Source organism: Ochotona princeps, chromosome 19 (assembly GCF_030435755.1).
Source record: "Ochotona princeps isolate mOchPri1 chromosome 19, mOchPri1.hap1, whole genome shotgun sequence".
NCBI classification, from domain to species: domain Eukaryota; kingdom Metazoa; phylum Chordata; class Mammalia; order Lagomorpha; family Ochotonidae; genus Ochotona; species Ochotona princeps.
The window spans coordinates 21,319,659-21,328,669 of NC_080850.1; the positions used below are offsets into that span (position 1 = coordinate 21,319,659).

Genomic DNA, 9,011 nt, shown 5'->3' on the forward strand with positions numbered 1-9,011 from the left:
GGCAGTAAGGCACACATGTAGGAAGGATACAGTAAGGGGTATGGACTTGGAGAAAACAAAATTATTCCTTCTTAGTAGCCCCTAAAATGTCTGAGAATGAAAACTACAAGACTACTTCGTATAAATGGGTAGGGGAGCCATTTCCCAAGGAGCAAGTGAACAGGTATTTTCAAAATTTCATGAAAAATGTGCATGAATTTCAGAATTTTTTTAAAAAGGACTTATTTTAAATAGGGAGGAAGAAATATGCACACATGCATAAACACACTGAGAGAAAGAGAGAGAGGAAGGAAGAGAGAAGACGAAAGTACTTCATCCACTGGTTTAGTCCCTAGGTAGCTGCAACAGCCAGATCTCAGCCAGGAGCTAGCAACTTCATCTGCATCTTCTGCATCAGTAGAAGGAGCCCAGGCACGTGGGCCATTCTCCACTGCTTTTCCCTGGCCAGCAGTAGAGAAACAGATGGAAAGTGAGATGCCAGCATCACAGGCAGCAGGTTAATTTAATGCATTGTGCCAAAGGCCAGCTGCAGAAGCGTACTCATCAGAATAAGCCTATCTTCTGTGTCCTCCTCTGTTGTTATTTTCCATGATGCAGTTTTGTAGATAAAAGGTTTCAACCCTGCTCATCCCCTTTCTCCCACCACTTTGGCTTCCTGCTACCTCTCCCCCCCCCCATATTATCACAGTATTCCCTTAGTAACAGTTACAAGTTTAACATTCTGCTATTTAGATGTATCATGACATAGTAGATATAAGCAAAGATACAAAATCTGGTACCATCATGTAAAATTATTTTTGTACTCTAAAGGTATATTTAAACATTTCCTTGGGATACATATACTGCAAACTTTTTTTTTTGCATTAACCTTGCATCTAATAGTTATTAAGTCTCAAAGAAAGTTCTTTCCTTTTTCAGTTGTAAACTGACTGGGCAAGGAGCCAGGTATAATTACAAAACCAGAGATGGATGGATTTTTTTTAGCACTTTGATTTTTAAATAGTGATTACCAACATTCTGGATCCTAGTTCTCTGTATCACTGATAAGAGTTTTTACCTGAAGGTCATCTTGCCCAACCCAGTTTCTGTCAAGAATCCTAAGAACACAATGACCTTTGCAGATGTCCGTTGGTTTCTACCTCCATTGCAATTTCTCCTTCAATAAAATGGGAACTCACTGAGAAACTACTGCCTGGAGACAAAATAATGCAGTAGTTTTTGAACCTAACTTCTAACTTTAATAATGATAATGTTAAAAGTTGGTCATACAAAATGTGAACATTGGAGCACAAATAATAGGACACAAATGTAGTAGAACTTTAAAGATTAGGAAACATGTACTTGTTTATATGTATCTTCCATATGTTATATTCCTATTGCATTAAAACTTGCTCACAACCTTTTAATGTAGGGATATCTAAATGCCCCATTGGGAGAAAATTATATCGTATTGTGATGGTAGGGTTGTTGCAGTATTCATCATGGTTGTTTTTCTTTATATACCTATTGAATTATTGTATGAAGAATATGTAATAGAGATTGTGACTAAGTTGTATAGCCAGGATTTGAAGTTTGAAGTCCTGAATGACAATAGGAATGTCAAGGAAATAAGTTCAGATCATGCGAATGAGTCAGGAATGAAAGATGAAAGTCTTTGGGATGATTTTTTCCCATATATTTTTGAACAGAGGAAAAGCAAAAAACCTCAATTGTGAGAGAGAAAAATAGTGTAGGCTCAATTAATGCAAATGACCTTGCCTTAGTGTTACAGAACAATAAGAAGTAGTGAGGACCGTGGAAATGAGGTTTGGAAGATTGTACTCAGTCTCAGACAATCGGTAAGAAAAGCTAGAAAACAAGATTAGTAAATGCAATTTAAATGTTGGAACCTAATGCAATCTTTTTGAAGCTGTAAATGATTTCACTATTTCAGTAATAAATGACTGAAGACTGTTTTTGGCCCACAAGTTGCCAGTTGGAGACCCCTGAATTTTTAGATACTGTATCCTGAATTCAAGTCCCCGAGGCCTGCCTCTGGGTGTCTGGTTCATTCTGTGACATTATTGCACAAGAGTACCCCAAACCTGAGTTGGCTCACCTGACATGCAGAAACATCACTGACATCTGGTTGGTGGATCAAGGAGGTGGGCAGCTATTTGATTCCTGATTGCTCAAGGAGTTGGGAATAAAGGTTTTATCAATTGAAATTGGGACTGAGAGGTACATGATCAGTTTATGTAAAGGTTCAGTGGTGCTAGTGACCTTACTTCATTTGATCAGTCATGTTGTGATCTTTTTATGAAATTTATAATGACCAGGCCAGTTTCATTTGGTCCAGGCAGATGGTGGGATGTTACTGCTTGTTACTTTTTGTCTCAAACCTGGAATTTTCCTGCTGGAACCCGGAATTCCCCTGATGAAAATGCTTTGGATGATACTGGATTACAAGACTTTATGTATTGGAGAAGCAAATAACTTTTTGTCTCTAATTGTTAGAACCTGGTAGGGCCAGGTGCACAACTCTCTCAAATTCCTTTTTGATAAAAGGCGGGAAAGGGCTAAGAGAATCATTAGAGAAAGGCTGGATCCTATCTTTGCATTATAGAGGTTTGGTCTATAATCACTGTTGTAAAGACCGATACACATGGGCGTAGATCATCTAGAAACTAGACTGTGAGGAGTGGTTGACCAGGAAAAACAGCACATGTTTCTTGCTCCTGTCTTTTGCCCACACAATCACTGCTTGGCTTTTCTGGGAAATTTCAGCTTTCACCTTAAATGGCTTAGTTTGGGTTGACGATGGAGAGCCTCTACATCTTCATCTAAGTTTTCAACGTCATCTTTCACTCAGTGTGTTTGTTTCTTCCTGAGAAAACACTGGCTTGCCCCAGGTGCCCTTTGAAGAAGAGGATATCTCTTCTCTTGGTTTTTATTTTGATGATGGCTTCATGGGGAAGGAGGTGGTAACACTCCTGGTGCTTTTGACTTCCACCAAGAAGCCTTTCTTAACTTTTCCTAATGCAATGGGATCTGGAGAATGTTAAGACATAAAAGTCTGTTTTCCTTCTAAGTCTATTCTCCCATTCTCCCATTCTGCACCTTATTCCCAGGAAAACACAAGCATCTGATTAGCCAGATTGTAGGATCTTTGGCAGCAACTCTTGTTAAGGGTGGTATCCCTTTATTTCCAAAGTAGTATGTGTAAATGTTTCCCTGTCTCTGTGTTCTGTTGCAGCAAGAAGGATTTTGGAAATGAGTCATTTCCCAAGATTCACTTCACGTTTTTGTTTTGTTTTTTTTCTGAGACTGTGTCCTTTGAAATTGTGGATCTGTTTGTTTGTAGGGAACAATTTAGGAATGGCGGGAAGTTGTTGTGTCTTCATCTCAGGACCTGTTTTCCAGATTAATTTATTAAAGCTTCCTTGCATCAGTATTGGGTCTTCAAGACCAATAACAATAGGGAATTTATTTTATTTTTGCTGACATCTTCATGTTACTCTTTCCATTGGGGATATTGTGCAAGCAATGACTCTGCTGCATAGTTTGAGACACTACCTACCTTTGAAGAAGAAAACTGCCAAGGTGAAGACAGCAGTATTTGAAGACAGGCTGTGTGAACTCGACTCTGGTACCTGCCCTTCTACGGCTATGTGATTTTAGGACACCCACCTAGTTTAACCGAGTGATAATCTTTTAAGGCTGCATTGAAAATTAACATAAATAGTGTTTCCAAAGGGCTGTGAACAGTACCTAGAAGACAGTAAATATTCAACATTTTTCTGTTACCTTCATCATCAGCATTCATACCCAGCCACATCATTCATTCCTTCCCCTTTCTGAGCACAGTTCACCTTACCTGATTCAGTTGGTATATGTGCATCTTCAGATCTGCAAATTTTCAGATCTGCCTCAGGTCCATTTCTTAGGCACAAAAAACATTTTGAGTTTATTATAAAAATAACAACTAGAGAACAGTTTGGTGATGAAACTGCTGTGAACCAACAGATAACAAAGTTTAGAGTTAGAATAAGCATTAGATATCACCATATCCAAATAATTCTTATGGATGAGGAAGTGAAGGCACCCAATAGAGAAGAACCCCTGAGCCCTCCAGTGTGCAGGAAAATGGGAAGGGCAGATCATCTATTGGCACATGTCTTAGGAGATTCTCTTGCTTTGCAGTGCTGCCTGTGAGACAATAAGCATCCTTTAATTCTCCAGGATCTCCCTGAAGGCTTTAAAAATGAAAGGTGGCACTTACATTTGCATCCACGATAGCATGCTAAATTAAATGTCCGTGCAAATGGCTGTGCTTCTAGCTCACTAGGTACATTGTTCTCATGTGTCAGTTGTCCATGTTCTTCTTTCAAAGATCTCATTAGATTTTATAAATAAATTTAGAGGTGAGTGTTCTGTGCCTCCGAAATGAGTAATTAGTTTCACCAGTTTAGGATTAGAACTACCAGAAAAATTAATATAATAATGTACACAATTCAATAAGTGTAGCAACATATTACAATTATGTATGTATATCGGTTTAGTATTTCTCATCTACATTCTTTCACAATGTGCCTGTTAGCTATGTAACTTACTGCATTATCCCTGTCATAGCAGCAAGTAATTTTCCCAGTTACTACATGTTTTTTTCTTTCTTTACTTTGAAATTTGCTACTGATGGATAACTGAAAAGGATACCAAATTGTTTTCCCTAATTAAACACCGATGATGTGTGTGTGTGTGCGCGCGTGTGCATGTGCACATGTATACATAGGTGTGTGTGTGTGTTCAAGCTCTTCTCATTGTTCAGTAACCAATACCATTTTCTTTGTAATGTTTAGGTAATTATTCTGTTAATCAAACTAGTTTATCTCAGCATCGGTAATTAAAACACACTAAAAGCTGTTTTAGAAATCAATTGGCATTAAGCTAGTATGGAACATCTCACCAAGAGTAAATAAAGAATATAGTGCTTATGCAAAGAGGTATAAAACATTAGTGAAGACTCCAAAAAAATAAAAACTGTATTCAAGTCACTGAGAAAAATCAGTGTTCTTGAATTCATTCTGTCCAGTCAACAGTGAGCAGATTGTGGTATAAAAAAAAAGAAAAAGCGAACTTTAAAAGTCATGTTAGCCTGATTGTTTAGGATATAATCCTGTGTCTCAGTGGAGTTGCTGAATACTGATAATACATGATAACTCATGTTCAAGGTAATGGTCCTGCAGTGTAGAGTAACAAGAGCCTGCAAAAGTTTGTATAAAATGCATTTATGTGTTCACAAACAGGACACATATTAAACAATAGTGTTTAAGCACATAGACTTCTGAGAAAAACAAGTAAGGAAGAAAATCCCACCTGGATCAGATACCATCTCTGGGATAGCCAGATTGCTTTATTCTCATAGGTTCAGTTTCCCTACAGTGTGTTTTAATACCAACAGGGTGGGTGCAGTTTGCCAGGTCTTTGGACATTCATGCTGAGAGACTTAAGGAGGTAGCATTTCACTAGTACTTAAGGAATAGGAAAATTTTAATTTGCCCCAATGAATGAGGTCAAAGATTAAAGGGAGCCCAAACTTGGAGACGTATAGCACTGTATGGTGAAGAATGTTAATAACATTGGGTTTTTATCAAGGAACTATTTGAGTATAAGAAAAGATGTTAAGAATAGGTAGTAGAGTGACATAGCGGTGTTGTGACACTTGAAATCTAATACACATCTCAAGAGAAGACAATAACTTAGAGATGGAAGATTGGGGAGGTCAGGATGTGGGAGTAGAGACAGAGGGAGAATTCCTGGTACCCCAATATCCAATCTCTTCACCAATAGGAAATGGGTCAGCATTCATATATGGAAACAGAAATGTGGCTCCATGACTCTAATCATGAAAGAGATATGGAGGAAGTGAGATCTCTCAGATGGTCCCTTGCCAGCAGGGCCCTTCACCTTGTGACCAAGTGTTCTGATTGCTTATATGCATCTAGTTAGCCTTCAGCCTTCCAACAAAGTTGTTATTCTGAGTGAGGAAGGAGACTCGGGTTAGATCTAGGTCATTGAGGGCTTTTAATCCTCAAATAGAGTACTATGAACCACTTACAAGTGGGGATTCTGCATAAAAATAATTTCTATATACCTATGTGGATGGGACCAATACATATAATATTTGTGCTAAGAGTATGGCTTCAAAGACCGTTGCTTAGGCTGGCATCCTGACTATCAGATGGTAGGTGGGAGAGGTCAGGGACCAGCTTACCTTTGCTGTGCCTTGAGGGCCTTATCTGTGACATGAAACTAATCCTGTTAACAATGATTTCCAGGGTTGCTCTTTCTTTAATGAGCCTTTTCATGTGTGGGATGGAGAATGAAAATCCGTGTTAATCCATCATCTGTTCCCAGTAATAGCATTCTTTACACCAAATATTTCATAGACAAGATCTTAAAATAGAGGGAAAATGCCTTTTAACATTGGTGAATAATTGTAATAATACAATGAATGGTTAACAGGCCAAGATTAATACAAGACATCTAGGAACAATACAAAAGTCCTATATGCTGATTTAGTGCTGGAGACCTCGCCTATCTAGGAGACACAGAGCTGAAGAAAAAGAGTTTGTAATTGACACATTGGGGACAAGCAAGCTGTCCTTCTGTGCTAGCATAGTTTTATGACTATCACTTGCTTTTGAGTACAGATGAGTACAAACTAGTGTAAATTATTCTCATCTACCTGTCTCCATGGGATGGAGCAAATTACAAATATGACATAGTGGTTTCAAAATATCCTTCCCCAGAAGCTACAGAAAAGGAAATAAATATTCTCTGGGGGAAAAAAACACATTTATTGTAAGTTTTTGGGAACTTGCAAGGAATTGTTCAAAGCCAATAGCCTCCAATCCCATGTATATAAGCCCTCCAAAAAGAGATCTCTGAGAGGAGGGACCAGCAGAAACACAGCAGCCTGTGAGATTAACTTCCTGTCAGTAAAAATAATGAACCAGAAGCTATCTGAGAGAAGAAGACAGAATTGTTGCTGTTGGCAGAATTTTGAAGTGGATATGTAAGAATTAGAATTGTACATGAGATTAAATATCCAAAAGTTGAATTGAGAGTAGATGCAGTGGAGTAATGAAAGATGAGTAAAGAGGAATTACTCAGGGTGTTAAATTGAGGCTACCAAACAGTGAAAGGATGGCAACATTTATTTCCCTGTAATTTCATGACTGGAGGATCAGTCTTGTGACTCACCAAGACAACAAGTCTGTTTTCCAAACAACTCTAATTTGGAGGTACTTACAGTGTGCCACATGCTGTCTCAGATAGTTTACATAAATTATTTGTGAAACTCTAAATACTTATTTCAGTAAATATTATTACCCTATCTCTCCCCCCAAAAAATTTTTAAAGAAGTTGTCCAGATTAAAATAATTGATAGCACTGAGACTGAATCAGAACTTGGAATTTTAAAATGTTCGTATGCTTTTTACTCCCTATAGTTACTTTCAATAGGAAATCCTTCAAGGTGGTCATGTTATTCTTCAACATTTAAGACAAAGAAGATACCATTTATGTAGAGAAACAGGATGTTTCTGTGTGAAGAAAATGAAGCTAGTCATTGGTGGCAATTATTTGGAAGCTAGGTTATTCACTTCTTAAATGAGTTAGGTATTAGCATTATTCTGCACTGTCTTTTCAGATAATATTTCAGTTTCGTACATTGAATTGTCTTGTGTATTTAAGGCTTCACACTGAATATATTTGAGTTTAGATGGATTGTCATTTTTTATTCATTAGTATGATCAGAAACATCTTGTCAGTTGGACACAGTTCAAAGAGGATAGATTTTCGGCATCTATCATTATGTAATTGTCGGTTAATGAGCTATATGAGAATAAAGAAAACTAGTAAAATAGAAGCAACCCTGCATGTCTCCTGGAGAGCTGAGGCACAGAGCATGAATTTGTTGGAGAAACTGTGTGACTCTTTTACATCTGTTTTCATTTTTAATTGTGTTGTTGCTGTTCTTTGAATCACCTCCCTCTTATGTGCAAGAAGAGAAAAATGTTTCCTGTTCTTAGAGTGTCTCACAATATCTCCAGGATATACCAAGGTATACACACACATATGTATGTATATGTGTATCAAGAAACACGGAACTGTTGACTGGTTTACCTGGTTGGATGGTAGATTTCAGAAAAAAAAAATGTAGAATCCACAGAGCCGTTCTGAGTTCAGTCATTAATTTTAAGATTGTAGGAAATCCATACCTCATTCTTGGGTACATTTTTCCCTGTTAGTACAAATCAGGGATGGATACAGATAGAAGGAAGAGCTGTGCAATGTGTCACGTTTCCATGCCTTGCATCTTGTGTTTGAATTGGGCTAGGAAGTCACAGAAGTAGAGGTTCTCCCAAATATTAAGAAACCTTTTCACATATGTCTATTTCCCAAGCTTCTCTCCTACCCTAACCTAACTGAAACAGACTTTTCTTTTTTTTTTTTAGATTAAAACTTCTTATATATTTTATATATCTTTGTACATATAAAAATGGTCTTACTTTATTTTCTTTTTCATATAATTCACTACCGGTGCATAACAACATTTTTTTACATACTGCACAAAATTTTAAGAAAATACATTGGATTTATTTTTTTAAAGTCCACCCAAATATCCACAGTCTACAGCAGTTACTCTACTTCTTGTGTATACTCTACCAACCAACATTATCATAAAATCCAGAACAGTGCTAGTTCTGCAGTTTTAGCACAGTACTAACCAGAAGGCTTGAGCCTGGCCAAAGCTAGGAGTAAGGAACTTCATCTAGAGCTGTCACATGATTGACAGGGTTCCAAGCACCTGCACCTCCTCTGCTGCTTTCCTAGATGCATTTTCTGGATCAGAAAAGGAGCAGCTCATTGATTTGGTGAATGAGGAACTAGAATGGCAATTAATTTGAAGATTCATGATTTGTTGGTTTCTTGACTGTTGGTGGTTAATTTCTGTGAATAGACTG

General features: G+C 37.6%; 1 non-coding gene across 1 annotated transcript; it reads right to left on the reverse strand.

Moving 5' to 3' along the window:
• Nucleotides 1-8,606: 8,606 nt before the first annotated feature.
• LOC118760140 (small nucleolar RNA SNORA81) lies at nt 8,607-8,782 on the reverse strand. Its single transcript, XR_004996609.2, has one exon. It is a non-coding gene; the product is annotated as a small nucleolar RNA SNORA81 (small nucleolar RNA).
• Between the last annotated feature and the right edge of the window lie 229 nt (nt 8,783-9,011).